Below are 15,615 nucleotides of genomic sequence, written 5' to 3' on the forward strand. Positions count from 1 at the left end.
CATTGATGTCCATCTGGGATCTGAATGTTGTCCAGTTTTTTCAGATGTTTAGAACCAGGTTTTATTGGGAATAATCCCTTTAACCAAACAGCTTTGCAAACACTGAGTTTCGCTACGTTCCTGTGAGACAGGCAAGCAATACACACTGATTTATTGGTGAATAAGCTAAGATGCAAAGGAGAGCTAGAGGCACAACTGGACACAAAACCCAATGGGTACGTAATTTCACACTTTAAACTTTGAACATCAAATATGTCCTGGAAGAGAGTCTCTTCTAGGGGATGACTGTCAGCTGTAAAATTCTGTTTAAACAGGTGGTAGGACGATGATGTGCTGTTTGGAAATAATTGGTGCACTGTTTACACACTACTCTCAGTGATCTAAGCCAGGATAAAAATAGACTATAATGCTCAAGATCTGTATTTTTGCATATCTTCATCCTCTTTCATTACAAAAAGCAAACCAAAAAGCTAATTCTACTTAAAATGTGTATTTAGTGTGCCGGTTATTTATAATAATTACAAAAATTTTCGAAATTCAAAAAAAGGAACCCAATACACTTGTGCGAGCGTGGTTCCCCAGGAAAGTCACCAAGAGCTGCAGATTTTTTTATATATGCATGGGGCATTTGATCTAGAATGGCTTGAAACAGAAAAAATAAGCCAGTATATACAATTGTGTCAGAATCCTTTAAAGGTTACCAAATAAATCATCTTCTGTCCAAGAGATGCTGGGATCTTTTCATGGCAAAGGCTAATACATGGAGACGGGAACTCTGTGGCAACATCTTTTGGAATATGCAAAAACAGATGAGGGAGCACATTTCATGAAGGAAAACTGCCCTAACTCGTGGGATGAAATTAGATGTCTAATAAAGAAAAGGTCAATATTCTAATGTAGGATTTGGTTCTCCAACACACTTGACTACTGGCCAACTAAACCAGCTGGACAAGCAATGGAGAACAGCATGTGGGAAGGATATACTTCAGACCCAAGTAATCTTTTTAGTCACTAAATACAGATGATTTTCTAAATGATTAGATGAAGGCTTGGCCATTCCCGTATCAATGCTGAGGAAAGGCTGTAGGACAAGAGTTGTATTAAGATGTGAACTAGCAGATAAACACATAACCAGCCTGGAGAGGGTCCATGGCGTTCATAGGGACAGTATGATGAGTGGTTGCACTGACAGGAAAGTCAGATTAAGAACAAAACAACAAACCCAACACTTTTTGGCAAGCGCCAATGACCGACCAAGACCTGCCCGGGGAGCTGTAAGAGAATGTTACCAGCAGATTATAGAAGGGAGAGCCACGTTTTACTGCACAGCTGCCCTCTTGCTCCTGTTATTATTAAAATGCCCATATTACACTGCACTTTATGAGTTTGCCTAACTCCGTACTGCACATCCTCTCCATTGTTCAGGAATACGTTCCTCATCATACTTGAGTTTAGATGCAGATACAATACATAAAAATAGGGTGAGAAAGAAATAAAAAATGTGAAGCTTTATCTCTTCTCTCCAGAAGTTTATTGCTATTCTCTCCCAGTCAGCCATCCAGCCTTTTTTTCCCCTCTGGCCTCAGAGGCTTTTGACTTTCTCAAGATATGACTCCAGATTAATTTAAAAATAGAGAATGAAAGCAGTATGGCTACAATGATCTGATAGCATCACATACAGCTCTTAACAACCTAATTTATTACTGATGATGTAGTCATTAATGTACTCTGAACATGCACTATAGACTCCTCTTTAATGAAAAAGTAACTGGGGAAGCTCATCCAACTTGCTTCAGAAAGTTGCGCCCCAAGAGACTTACATGTCATCTACCCTTAGATTTATCCAAGGCTGAAGGAGATATTTTAAAACATATCTTCTTGTTATTCTTTTAAAAGATAGTTCCCTCAATGCTGAGCCTTGAAAGTTTAGCAGTTCTTATTACCGAGAATGAACTAAACTAAAGCAATTGGTATAATGGTTGTTACGCTATGGGTACAATTTGCTTGCCATGTTCTGTTCTCATCCACTTTCATCTCAACTGTTTATATGAGCATGAAAAGTTACTCTTATTTTTCTTCTCATCAGCAAGAAGAGAAATAATCTGGCAAAACTAGATTGGGGAAAGCAGAGGGAAACTATGGAAATAAAAGTCTTTGGGACCAATTCATATGGCACTCTGGGAAGATAAGAGAAACAGCAGAGACAGAAAGGCAACATGTAACCGATCCAAATTCCCAGCAAGGATGATCTATAATTGGCATAACACTGACTAACACTGGAAAGGAACTTTTTAAAAGCCATCACACCTCTCTCCTCGTGACCCCACCAATTTGCTGATGCCTCTGGCTACAGAAGTTCCCAGCACACACTGGGTCTGCAGGCTCAGCGTGCAGCCATGGCGGCTTGGATGATCCGGTCCTATAGAAATCAGCTCAGGAACTCGAAAGCTACTGCCCCCCAAAGCCACCAGAAGCAACTGCTTGGAAAGCGTGAGGCTTCCTGGGGCATGAGATGGAGGACACATAAAAAAATAATATAATTAAAAAAAAAAAAAGGCAAGAGAAATATAAACTAAATATCCCAGTAACGATGGTAGATTATGCCTCGGTGTGTAGTGGGAAGTGCTGTTTTCATGTATCAGGTGTATAAATCATCCCTCTCCTGTTCTAGGCACACGCTAGGAATACCTGTAGCAGAACCACAGCTCAAAACTTCCTGCAAAGGGAAGAGCAATAGAGATTATCTAGATACAATACTCACTTCTGCATGCTAATTACAGCGTTAAAAGGCCAGCAGAAATATTTAAGACGAAGGAAGTCAACACCTCTTCATTCTTGTCTGGTAAGCTGCGCTCTCATACTTACCACGCTTTATCAAGTGTGTATCATTTATGTCCAGGAAGGTTAACTGCAGTGTAAGGTTTGTCAGCATTTCCATTCCTGTCCCCTTCTAAAGGATTTAAATACTCAAATCTAAAAATGCAACTCAAAGAGAGTTTTAACCTGCAGGATCGTACGCTAGGAGCAACTTTTCTCCTTCTGTGGGCATATAGCAAATCCTTATTATTAATTTAGTGTAGCAGTTCATTTCTTTCTTTCAAGATACCATTTATAAGGGGAAAAAAGACAAAGACCAAGTTATTTTGAGTGTAGGAGCTTGGACACAATAACCATACAGCCAGACTCTCTACCTCTGTCTCGAGGCTAATTTTCCTTTGTTGAAACACTCTGATGTGACTGTTATTGTGGGAGCTTCAGGCTGGAGGGCAGCTTACAGGAGGCATCACTCCCGCTATAATTCTCTCTGCGTACACAAGAAGGACCATTAAATGTGCTGTGTTAGTCTTCACTTTAAATGTCTTTCAAGTCCGTGTTTACCTAAGATAGCATTATTTGAACATATATATTTGTGATCCAATTCACCTGAAGCACAGTTCAATCCTATAGGAATAAGACAAGGACGTCCCATATGGTAGCAAGGTAGAAAATCTCCTCCAATGCAAACCACCTATGACCTCTGTGCTAATAAATTCTTCTGCAAATGACTGGGCAAAGTCCTGGAGACTGTGTGCAGTGAAGATAAACAGCCCTCTTTGTCCTCCGGGCCAGAAGTGGCCATTGTATAGAGCTTGCCCAAAGGATTAGCGCTGCCATTATTATTTGTGTTATATGAGCTATTTCAGGAGCTAATTGACCCCAGCACAAAAGCCGGGTGAGAAAGGCTTTTGTATCTAATAGAATGAGCAATACAGAAAAGGGTAAGGTTCTTTGAGCAATTGGGCCACAGTATACAGACACTGACTCAGTTTTAGCTGACAGCATCAAGCAGGGCAATCTAATCTCCCCAGTTAGCACTAAATCAGCCTAGTATAAATGAGCCCATGACAGAACACGGAGAAATGGGACTTGCTAAAAGGATAACTGAGGATAACTGCCTTGTGAAGCATAAATATTGAAGATGTTCAAAATCTTTCATTCCTCGAGCTAAGCATGCCTAGCAAGAGCTGTACAGGCAGAGCCATTTGATGCTTGAATCTCTGTTCAGTTTTTGAGGGTACAGTGGTAAATGTCAGTATGTACATAAGGTATTCTAAAATTATACATATATATCCCCTCCCTCCCTCAAGTACTAAATGGTGGGGGAAGGTACTGACACTGAGAAACTCTGACAGGATGCTCTTCACCATTAAAGGGTTTGATACAACAACAACAAAATGTGAAGCCATTTTCTCTAGGATGACGGACATTTGAGAAGGAGGACGTACAAAGGCTGTAGTATAAGATCATCCAAACTACTCATCTCCAAATTCACTTGTGAAGAATGATATGTTTAAGGGAAAAAAGTGAAGCTGAACTTAGAACTGAACATATTTTTTTTGGCTTTTAGTCACCACTCAGCAAAGCTGGTTCTATCTCAAAGTCAGAGCAAAACAAACATAAACGATATAGTGAAAAAATTAACTCACGCTGACCTTTCTGAAGCCACTGAAAAAGCTGCTGCAACATAATTCATTACAAATTCTGCACTAAATATGGTGCACAAAAGAATACAGCCTTTTAAATATGCAAACAGAAGAGAAATAATCATATTCCTCATTTATTTATTGAACCTACATGGACCCCTCATTGCATTATCTGAGGCTATCACAAGCATAAAGGAATTACACAGCACAAAATCCTGGTAAGGAAAAGCAGCAGAATTTATAGGTGCTTCACAAATGGGGTAATGAGGCAGAGAAAAGAGAAGGTCTCTGTGGACAGACTGAGCCTAAAACAGAAACAAAGTCAAGTCTGTATCTCCTGAGCTGATACACTTTCAGTGTAAGATTACTATTCCCTTCATAGGCTTCAGCAGAGTTTTAGTGTCCCTGACAAGGAGGAGCTCCCTGCCCAAAAATGTCCTAGCCTTTCCACGAAGGAAAAGGCTTCTAAGACCTTTCTGCAAGTCTTGCAGTATCACCCTGTGAATCAGCATTAAGGATACATGAGAACATGCAAGTAAAGGACGTGGCAGCCCCAGCAGCTTTCACAACACGGTGCACTTCACTGCGATCTGCAGTATGCTTCCCACTTACTCTGAAAGACCTTTGGCCCAAGATACCCTACCGTGGGGCGTTTCAGCAGTTTTCACTGGGGAGACACATTCATCTCAAAGGTATGCATCTACAACTCCGAGCCAGCAAATGGATGTTCTGATTATACGCAACACTAATATATACATATATGTGGCACACGCACTAGAGGTCCTACACTTCTGAACATGTCCTCCTGAATCTGCAAAACTGGGGAGTGCTTTGAACACCACCTCACCACCTGTCTTAAGTCATGTAGCTCGGCATGAAGCCCACAGCAACCATCACACCAACACACCCCAAATGCTGTTTCTGGCAGAGCTAGTTTGCACTCATAATTATTTTTAATCGCCTGGTACAGGATGGTTGGTTCTGACTGAAAGCGATCTAAAAGATGGTAACGTGGTTGGTGTGCATGCCTACCTTAGCACACCCGAGCTACGCTGACCTGAACGCCCTCTGTTCCCTAGGACAAAGGGTATTGGCAGATGGAAAGGGTTAAAGGCGGTTATTGTTCCTGGGTCTCTTCACACAATGCAAACCTACTTAGCGGAGGTAATTTTTTAAGCACACTTATTTCCATGAAGCAAATCCAGTGTGTAATTCCAGGATTAGTCCGGAAACTAAGAAGCTTTCTGCTTTCAGCAAAGTTAGTTTCCATTTCAAAGTTTAGTTAAACCAACTGAAGTTAATCAAAACACGTAATTTCGCAGTTTCACATATGGGTATACTTACTATAAGCAGACAGATCAACAAAATAAAATACATTCAATTATAATGCTGAGAGAGAATTCTTTATGATTTCCTTTTTACTCAAATGGATGAGAAAAAGGAAGAGGAAAGGAGGAGTTAGTACTAGAAGGCGCACTCCTCTCTAACCTCACCAGTGACACTGCAATCCTTGCAGGAGAGATTTTACAGGCTCACAATGCCCAGGCCATGTGATTTGTAAAAATCTATGTAGATCAATAAATATCTATATCTAATGCCTCTATAGGCATTAGATGATAATGCCAAAATCTGACGAGACTCCTACAGAGCACTGACTTGTGTATGTGCCTCAAACTTTCAGAACGGATAAGGGAAAGAACCAAAATTGGATTTATCTGAAACTGGATATGCACCAAGAAATATCACAGTTGTTTAAAACAAAAATGTCTCAGATCCGCTATTAAAGTTAGCACATTCATAAAAATCAAGGCTCTGCTTTTTTGTGTACCCTTCCATAACCAAAACCTCAACTTTTAAAAGAATAACACAGACATGAGCACGTGTCTTCTGTTACATTAAACTGTTCACAATTCTAGCAGAAGGCACTGGGATACGATGTCTAGATTTAAAAAAAAAAAAAAAGTATTGATGTGGTTTTCTACACACCCAAAACAATTGAATCACTAGTTACAACCCTATTTTAAACAAAGAAATAAATAACGCTCAAGACCATTTTTTCCTCCCAACAGTAATATTATAATAAATTTTAAGCAACTAACAAATACTTGGCAATCGTAACTCTCCAAACATCCCCACTGAAGTTTCATCTATAAAATAAACTACAGCTCCTTTCCTGCACAATATCTGGTTCATCGGTTGGAGCGATGCAAGACAGTAGGAATGCGTAAACCCTGGGATTTCTCAGTGCCTGTCTCCGCAGCATGAGGCAGGTCGCAGAGTGAACCCCTTTGACGTGTGTCTGCTGGAGGACACAGGGCGGCGGCGGCCTCCTGGCCTCTCCTTCAGAGGCACTCCAGGATGCCGGGGACAGGAGCACATCTGCGGGAGGTCCAAGAAAGGCAGGACCATTGGTACTTGGGGCTACAGGCTCCATGCTCCAGAGACTGCGTTTTATAAAAGGTTACTACGGCATATATAATAGATAGTATGGCAATACAAATATTACAGATGCGATTTTCACAAGGGTGGAAGTTTCTTGTAGTCATGCTTCTAAATTGCTCACGTACTTTTAAACATCCCATCCTACACAGTGATAAAATGATCAGTGAAGAGAGTGAAGCAATTAAAAAAAAAAAAAAAGGAAGAAAATCAGAATCTACTCTTGAGTCATTTATTGATGCTCTAGACATGATTTCCATGGTGGAATTCACAGTCTAGAGAACAAAACAGCTTTGAACTCAAAACTTGCGCAGAAAATTTGCTGACCCAAAACTCCCCAAAGGAGCAGATCTGTCAGTGAAAGGGGCCAACTGCTACTGCTCCCCCTGCACCAACTGAGGAGCTCAGCCATGTTCCACCACCGATATTAATGTTCCTTTGCTTGAAAGGCCTCCCTGGAAGCTGCAAAGGGCCTTGCTCATTTCAGGTTGCAAACACTGTAAGAAAGTTGGGAAATGCCTTTTTAGTCATTGTTATGGTCTGCAGGCTACCCCACTGTAAAGCACTCTACACTCAATTTTTCTCTGCATTAGGGTGACCGGTTTCCGAGAAGCTCAAGACCTTAATGGTAGGTTACACAAGGTTACTTAAGGATTTTCCAACCTCCTTCCAGCTGTCTTAACTCTACAGGATAAAGCTCCCTTGGCCCAAAGGAAGGCTAGTTCATACTAACTTTTAATCATGGTCTGTACAATGCACAGCTTCGCTGCGTTACTGACTGCTCACTGCATGCCTCTAAAATCAAAGGTATAAATGCACACTACACGGAATGGCTTACATTAGTGCCATTAATTCCTACTTTCAGCATAATCCTTCATCTGGGAGTTATTCCAAAACATAGGAGTTAATGACACTAATATAAACCATCCCAATGTAGCATGTGTTTCTTTAGCTTTTATTCCCATGACTAAATGTCTTTTTAATGCACTTTTATTTACCATGATGGAAATAGTTTTTCCTGCTTTACTCTATCAGAAGTCTGGGTCTGTCACATTAAGCCTTTTCTGGGCAAAGCTCTATAGACGTATTTCCCATTACGACTGCAAAATTAAAACCTTATGCTGACATTCCAGCAGTGAACTACAGCCCTTTCAAGTGCTGAAAGACCTAATGGAAACCCTGCAAAAGAGGGATGTTAATTGCCTGAGTAGGTTAAGGAATCTCCCGGTGACACGGCGTACAGTGCTCAGCCAGGCTAGGAAATGAAAGCCTGGGACTTAACTGCTTTGGGAGTCAAGGAGCAAAACAGAGCTGCAGAGAGGCTTTGTCCTTCTGGTGCAGAACAGCTTTTGGTTATATTCCCTGACGACACTTTTAACCAACTGACGAGGGGTAGGGAATGGAGTGCCTTCATATTTTCTCAGAGGTGTGAAATATGGGTAGAGGGGGGAAGTGGATTAGAGGGATGGAGAAAAATACTGCCATTCCCCAAAGAAGGCACAGAGAAATTCCTGATGAAAAAATGCTCCTTCATTGGAGGAAGTGGTCAAGGAGGAAAAAAGCCCATAAAAGGAGTAATGGAAAGAAAGCAAAATATATGTTGTTTTGTCTCCATGCTGCTTTCCCCACCACCCCAATCCCCTGAAGCAGAGCCAATCCTGTATTGGACCTTTTAAGCACGTTGTAACTTTAATCTGCTCTCCTCTCCCTCCCAGTCTATAATTCCCTTACAGCCTGGCATTTACAAGAATTAAATACCTGCATCCACAGTAAAGGAGATTAACTGCTTGTAGGCAACCCTCGAGACTGGGCTTTAGCCAAAACCCACGCTTCCCTCCTGACCTACCCAGAGGAGAGGGCAATTTGAGCTCCTCTGCCTTAGAAAAAGACACTGCCAACATGTGCGACTCATGCCCTCGTAGTTCATTGATGCCAACGGGCAGTGGGTCTTCAGCACACGTGTGTACCTGCACATCTTAGTTGGCTGAATCAACAGTTTAATTCATCATATTCTGACTTTTCTCTTGCATCTAGAAGATAAAGCAAGATCTGAAGAAAGGCAGCTTTGGACATACATACCAGGGCTTGAATTTTCAGCTGTTTGGTACACACACCAACTTTTTTTAACCCTGTAGTATTCTCACAATCTTACATCTTCCTTCACTGCTGTTGAATGTAGGGCAGGTGAGGAAAAGCAGGTATGAGAGGAAGGATTGGAACGAAGGATGAAAAATAAAACAAAAGCAATTTGCCTCTGAACACTACAGTAAGAAAACAAGTCTAAACATTCTGAAGTTTTCACTTCTCCCTCCCAATTTACCTAATGGTGCTCAATAAGCAATCGGCAATCTCTTTGCAAAGCCTTTTAAGAGAAATATATAAAGCCATCATTAAACTATGCTTGGTGTTTTTCTAAAATGCATCCATGAAGGAAATACCTTTATGCAGTAACATTGCACTTCATTAACCTAGCAATTCAGTGGACAGTATTTCTACCAAGTTATATACTATATAAATACATGGCATATGAGCAGCGTAAACATGGGACAGTTGCCAAAATAAAATTCTGTTTCGTAAATCTGAGACTATATCTGAGATTTTCAAAGAGACATAAATAATACAGCGGACCAGCTGCCCCCAGAAGTCAACAGACTTGGGCCTAATAGATGGATTTCAATAAATTTAGGCTAAATCCTTACTGCAGAAGATGTCTATTGATACCTTCTGCTAAGACTTCAAAAAGCACAAAAGTGGTTTGAGGCTCTCCGTTTTTATTATTGGAGAGATCTATTTCAAAAATTTCTCTATTAAGTAAATTCCTGCATCTGATTAGTTTCTTACAGTAAAGATCACTTACCCTTTGGTTTTAGATTTGGAGCATAAGAGGTTGAGCCTGAGATTTTTTGGGGGAACAGGGAGATTAAGAAGAAGTAAGTTTTTAATTTAAATAGAAAATGTTTTTAATATTAACTGGTTGATCTGAAGGTTCAACGATGAGTGCCGCAGGCAAAGAGCTTGTTCTTTGGCACAGACACCCCTTAGGGGAGGGGGAACTCAGAGGGAGGGCAAGAATGCAAACCTCTAAACATCACAGATCTGTCATCACAACCACCAGAAAATCAGTTATCATCAGTACAATGATACAGAGATAATAAAGCCACAGCAAGGGTGAAAGTAGTGAATTCTGACAGAAAATGAGAGGGAGAAAGAATAAGATGCGAAAGTAAATCTAGCTCTTCTAGTAAACTATGCTTAGCTACAGAAGTTAATGATAAAAACACGCATTTCTACTTAAGCAGTTTTCTCTTACCCATTATAAGTTATAAAGGAACTTACTCAAAAGAAACAGACTTTGTTAAGAACATCACATTATGAACATCCACATGCATTTAGCTTCAATAAAGCCCCCCTCATTTATACTGGGCTCTGGAGCTTCAAGGTCTATTCTTTATTCAAGGTAAGACTGGCAGAGGTGAAAGGCAGCACTTCTTCAGCTACGGTGCCTGGCCTTTGTTGGCAACTCTTTGTATGAGGCAGAAGTGCAAGTGAAAAGAGCCATAATAAAAAACAGCTTTGAATTATTCTAGCACAAGATATTATCTCTCCTTACAACCCTTGCCACATTATATCCTTGGACAACTGCGGCTCAAACAATATAACTACTTGAGTTATGCATCCGGGCACTCTGCTGATGTGCCTTTACCTACGATGGGCGGAAAGACAAAACCAACTGATTACCAGAGCCGCCAGCCTGGAAGACAGAAGAGAGCCTGCAAGTAGCCAGGCTGTATTTTTTATTAGCAGTAATTCTTTTTTTTTTTTTTGAGACCATGGAAGTAGAATGAAGAATTTAAAACCACCATGAAGTCATGGTTTATTTAACCCTGGGCAGCGTAGCAACACTTGAGCCGCTGGGGTTCTAGGCAGACAGAGACTTTGTGTGCAAAATGAATTTCTGACTCCTTATGACCACCTCAGTTCTCCCAGCTCTCTTTGTTGTTGCAATCTGAGAATTTGCAGTGCTTCCTTTCCAAGAACTATTTGGGAGAAATATAAGTGGTGACATTCTTAGGAAGGAAGATGCAACCTGAGGCAAAGGTCTCAGTAACTTCCAGTGGGGACATGTGCTCACAAGCCCCTGTGGGACACTGGAAACCTCTACCTTAAATCCACAAAGAACCTCGTGAGGTTGTGGGGTGAATTATTGAATTCCTTGGACTCTTGAGGCCACAGTTCTGAACTTTTCAGAAAGAAAAACTTTCAGAAGAATGAATGAAAAGGCTCAATTAAAAATCCTGCAAGCACTCTTTTTTTTTCAGGGGCCAACACATTAGAATCAAGTTTGTATATGCCTGCTAACAACCAGGAATTGTTTGCAAGAGGAAAGAAACAGACTGCTAGCTTGCTAGAATACCACGTGCTATGGATAAGAAATATTCTCTAGCTTTCACCCACAACGGAGTATTTTCTCTGGAGGGTGCACTTTCAGCAATGACTTCCAGCTTTTACGTTGTTGTTTATGTGACTACCTAAGTGTTACACCAGGTAAGTATGGATCCCTAAAGCGACCAGAAAATGGAGATTTATGAGTCTGCTACTACTTCAAATAATACATCCAGTCCTTGATCAAGCAGTACAGAGTCACCCTTGAAGAGCTAGAAATCTTGGATCTATTATATTCCCAGGTGTAACTCCACCCAGGGAACTGTTACCTACATAGCTGTGTGTCTTTAAATCCCTCTCATTACCTGTCCCCTCTCTTCATATCTTCTTCGAAGTCACACTTGACTTGGAAGTGGAGTACAGTAGACTTGTATGACACAGTATGTAAATTGATCCCTTTTTTGGTTTTGTTTCTGTTGTTTCTTTGTGGTAGCACTCACAATATGATGTCTCATTTCCAGACATTCAAGGCAGCACAGCCCCTGCTTCTAAGGACCTTATAATCAAAAGAGAGACAGGTGGCTAGGTAAAAAAAGAAAAAAAAAGTTAGGAAAGAGAAACAACGGTGGTAGAACTAAAACTGGTCGTCGTCTTCTCCCTATTGTCACTAACACCACTTTATAGACAAGATAAAAAGCAGCCCATGAAAAGCCCTACTAGTCATTTTCATTGGTACTGAGATCACAAGAAACCTGTTTTGGTTTTTTTTTTTCTAAAAAGGCACACCAGTAACCTTTAAAAAAACCCAACCAAAAACCTAAAAAAAAAAAAAAACCCAAGAAGAAGGAGGAGATGGAATTGCTTTAGGCTTCTCAAGGATTTCCTGCAGGAAGCGGGTTGGAAAATGATGGCAATGACAACATGTGCTTTTTAAATATAATGTCTTGATAGATGCTGATACTTTACACACCACACACACATTCTAAAAATAGATGACAAAAAAACCTAAACTTAAAAAAAAATAAAGAAAAAAAAGACAAAAAAAACCCAAAAATTCCTGCAGTCTTCTCTCTAGCAAACAGTAAGTGCACAGTCTATCTTTCTTAAGTGCAATATACTCCACTATCAATTTGTGCACTGGACCATTTTTCCTGAAAGCAATATCCCCAAACATAATACAGTGTTTAGTTAGCTCTACAATTGCATTACGAGTGTTTCAGAGTTTAAAACAAAATGAAGACAAATCAAGAGACCTTGGTAAAAGAGGAAAAAAGCGCATTACATCAGATTCAGGAAGGCTACACGAGATGGCAGGAAGCGCAAGGGACCAGGTTTTGCATCCGAAGAGGCGAGACATGCGAAAGGACAAAAGAAAAGGCCGACCCAAGACGTGCAGGCACAGACTGAGGCATCTATTACTACGAAAACACATGGACTTCTGGTTCTCCATATGGTAACTCTGCTTTTCTAAGAACTCTACCTGTTTGCAGATGAGAGATCCTGCTGTTTACATCTGACGCAGGAAAGAAGTGGAGCTGCATCCTTTGTCTCAGGAGCACAGCGAATGGTTTGATGCGGAGTTGGGGAACGACTATGTAACTCACGCAGGTGTTTGCTTGATCAAAGCTTCGCTCACCAAAGAGATCTCTCCGTTTTACACATGGGAAAAACTGATACTCATACAGCAAATTAGAATCAGGTTTAGAGTTTAGAGCTAATCCTCTAGATCTTGTCGTTTTATGGATAAATTCTGCAGCCATCCAGTGCTTTAGTTTGACTGTCTATGGAGCTACAAATCTCGTAGCTTGAATTTTCCCCACTGGTTAGCACAATTTACACTTTCTTTGAAAAGTTTAAATGCGGTGAACAATTCTTTTAAATGAGGGAAAACGAAGTAAGAACAGCATATATGATTGCTTTCTCATACCACCAAAACCGAGCTCCACCCAAGAACACTGCAACAGAAATTACCAATAATGCTAATAATAAACCAGAGCTTCTGTGCATAAGCTGTCTAAAGCCCAAAATAAACCGAAGGCATGCTGAAACTGTTAAGTTATAGCAAGTTTATTGGTTTTGCATTGCGCGTCTCACCAGACAATTTCATTCGTTAAATAAACTTATGCTAAACTCCACTTTTAATTTATGTATGACCTAACATCCCTTATTAGGTTTTAAGAATGGCTTTTTCTAATTATGGCTACTATCTTAAGCTCACTTTACATATGCAAAAGAGGTCCTTTACAAAGTTTGCTTATAGGTCTTCAGAGGTTTAAATCCATTAATATTGCAAGGATTATGTTCACCTGGAGGACAGGTTTGCTTCTCCACAAAGCAAACCTGCATGTAATTAAAGAATACCTACTTCTCTCTTGCCTAACATAGATGCACCAGGCATCAGATACACAAGTGTTAGTACACAACAGTAATTGATAGAGCTACTGAAAAATAGCATTTGGCGTAGGAAACTGAAGCCCTACAATGCAATTAGACTTATTAATGGTATTACCCACAAGGATGCCAACTGCGATGATGCTCTCTGTCATACGAGCACCCTTGTCCTCATGTGATACGCATCCTTTTACAAATGCGAATGACAGCTCCATGACAACATGGAAAGCTACTTTCTAGGCTTTGAGTCTGTATTTCTATTTATCAGCAGCAACGTATGTACTTGAAGCAAGAAGCCCTCTCATTTGCTAACTCCCCTGTTTTAACCCGGCTATTCCCTTCTCACTGCTGTACCACTGTTGGCTGAATCCTTTCAAATAGAAACGACACCCAGGAAACATCTTGCATCTCGGCTCAGAAAGTCAGCCATCACTTTAGAAGACTACGTACTTCTCCTTATCCTACCCATGCGTACACCAAGAGGTGTCCTCCTGTTATCTCCCACCCTGATCTGCTGGGATTTTCAAAGATTCGATCCATCTCATCAGATAAAGTCCATTTCAACACTGAGAGGAACCACCAGTACTGTTGCATATCCTTGCTGCACCAAATCATGCGTCTCCCGTATCATCTCTTGAAAGTATTAGTTGCCCAAAGTGAGGCTGGTATCTCTGTTGGTCTCTTGAAAATGTATCAAGTGATCTAAATGACTGAGCTCACTTGGCACTGGGTACCAGCTCTCCAGAGCACCACCGGTGCCTGCACACTTGTCTCCGGCCAGCTGGCACACTGCTCCGAGTGCGCCTTCCCCAAAACACATGAGTGCTAGCAGCAAAACAAAGGCAGTCGCTGGAAAAAGAGACACACAAATGAGCTTCACGGTGTGTGCACATGCAGTGCTTGCCTTCAGCAAAGCAGCTTCCAGCCAAGCTGCCCGCCGGGCAGGGGAGCACGGGGAGCGGAACAGATGCCGGCAGGGCAGCGGGCAGCCCAACTGCAACGGCAGGAGCAGTTGTACGACTGCAGCGATGGTGCCAGCAATTTCTGTCCACGCTGACACCGTGCAAGTGAGCACTAGCAAGTCTTGCTTGAAGCATACCTAATCCAAATTGCAGTGTGAAAGTCTGGAAGCCTACCTGGGCATTTTTATATAGAGACATTAGGCACGATGAAAGCATGGTGGAAGGACAACGCAGGAGAAAACATGCCAAATTCTGCAAGTATGGCCATGGCCTTAAACTTGTATTGGCCAGGAAAAAACAAACTGTCACCTTTCTAATAAGCCCTGCTCAAAGCACATCCTTTTGTATAAAACAAGCTGGCCAGACACTTATCCTGGCCAGGGCAGAGATGACTTTATTTTTGATGGAAGTTGGCAGGAAGGGAACCAAGGAGGCTGAGCTGCTACGTGTTTGTAATGAAAGACAAGAAACCAAGCATTCTATAGTTTAACAGAGGAGGAACATTGCATCGTTCATTTGTAAGTCAGGGCACAGACATACTTTCCCACACTACAGCTCAAGGCCCATAGATCATTTTTAGCTGAAAATTGTTTCCCAGAGCCTGGAAGATCTCAGAACTTTGGAGCAATTAAAATTCACTCCATTTCCTTCACCTGTTCTGTTGTATTGTCGAAAAAATCTGTGCACAGTTTATTCAGTGTGGCTTACACGTCTTAAACACGGAAAGGAGCTGTACAAACAAATCCCTCTAAGGAAATCTATGGGTTTTAAAATACTGAACTACACTAAACTCTGGAAGAGAACAGCAATCTCTGTAAACTCTTACACTTGGAAAGTAATTAAGACTAAGTAAATGAGAAATGCTCCAAGAGCTCAGTACTTCCAGCAGCCAGGCCTTCTTTTTGGCATGAATTCTCCCTTTTTTCAGCCCTTCTATGTGAATACTGTACTTGGAGGATTTGAGGGACTGGAATGGG

The 15,615-nt window shown here is 41.1% G+C and overlaps 1 protein-coding gene across 1 annotated transcript in view; it reads right to left on the bottom strand.

Annotated features, from left to right (window-relative positions):
* Positions 1 to 15,615, bottom strand: part of LOC103912894 (autism susceptibility gene 2 protein-like) — a 175,226-nt gene that overhangs the window by 39,801 nt on the left and 119,810 nt on the right. The gene's annotated exons all lie outside the window — the stretch shown is intronic.

The sequence above is a fragment of the Pygoscelis adeliae genome, unplaced genomic scaffold (genome assembly GCF_000699105.1).
Source record: "Pygoscelis adeliae isolate BGI_AS28 unplaced genomic scaffold, ASM69910v1 Scaffold282, whole genome shotgun sequence".
NCBI classification, from domain to species: domain Eukaryota; kingdom Metazoa; phylum Chordata; class Aves; order Sphenisciformes; family Spheniscidae; genus Pygoscelis; species Pygoscelis adeliae.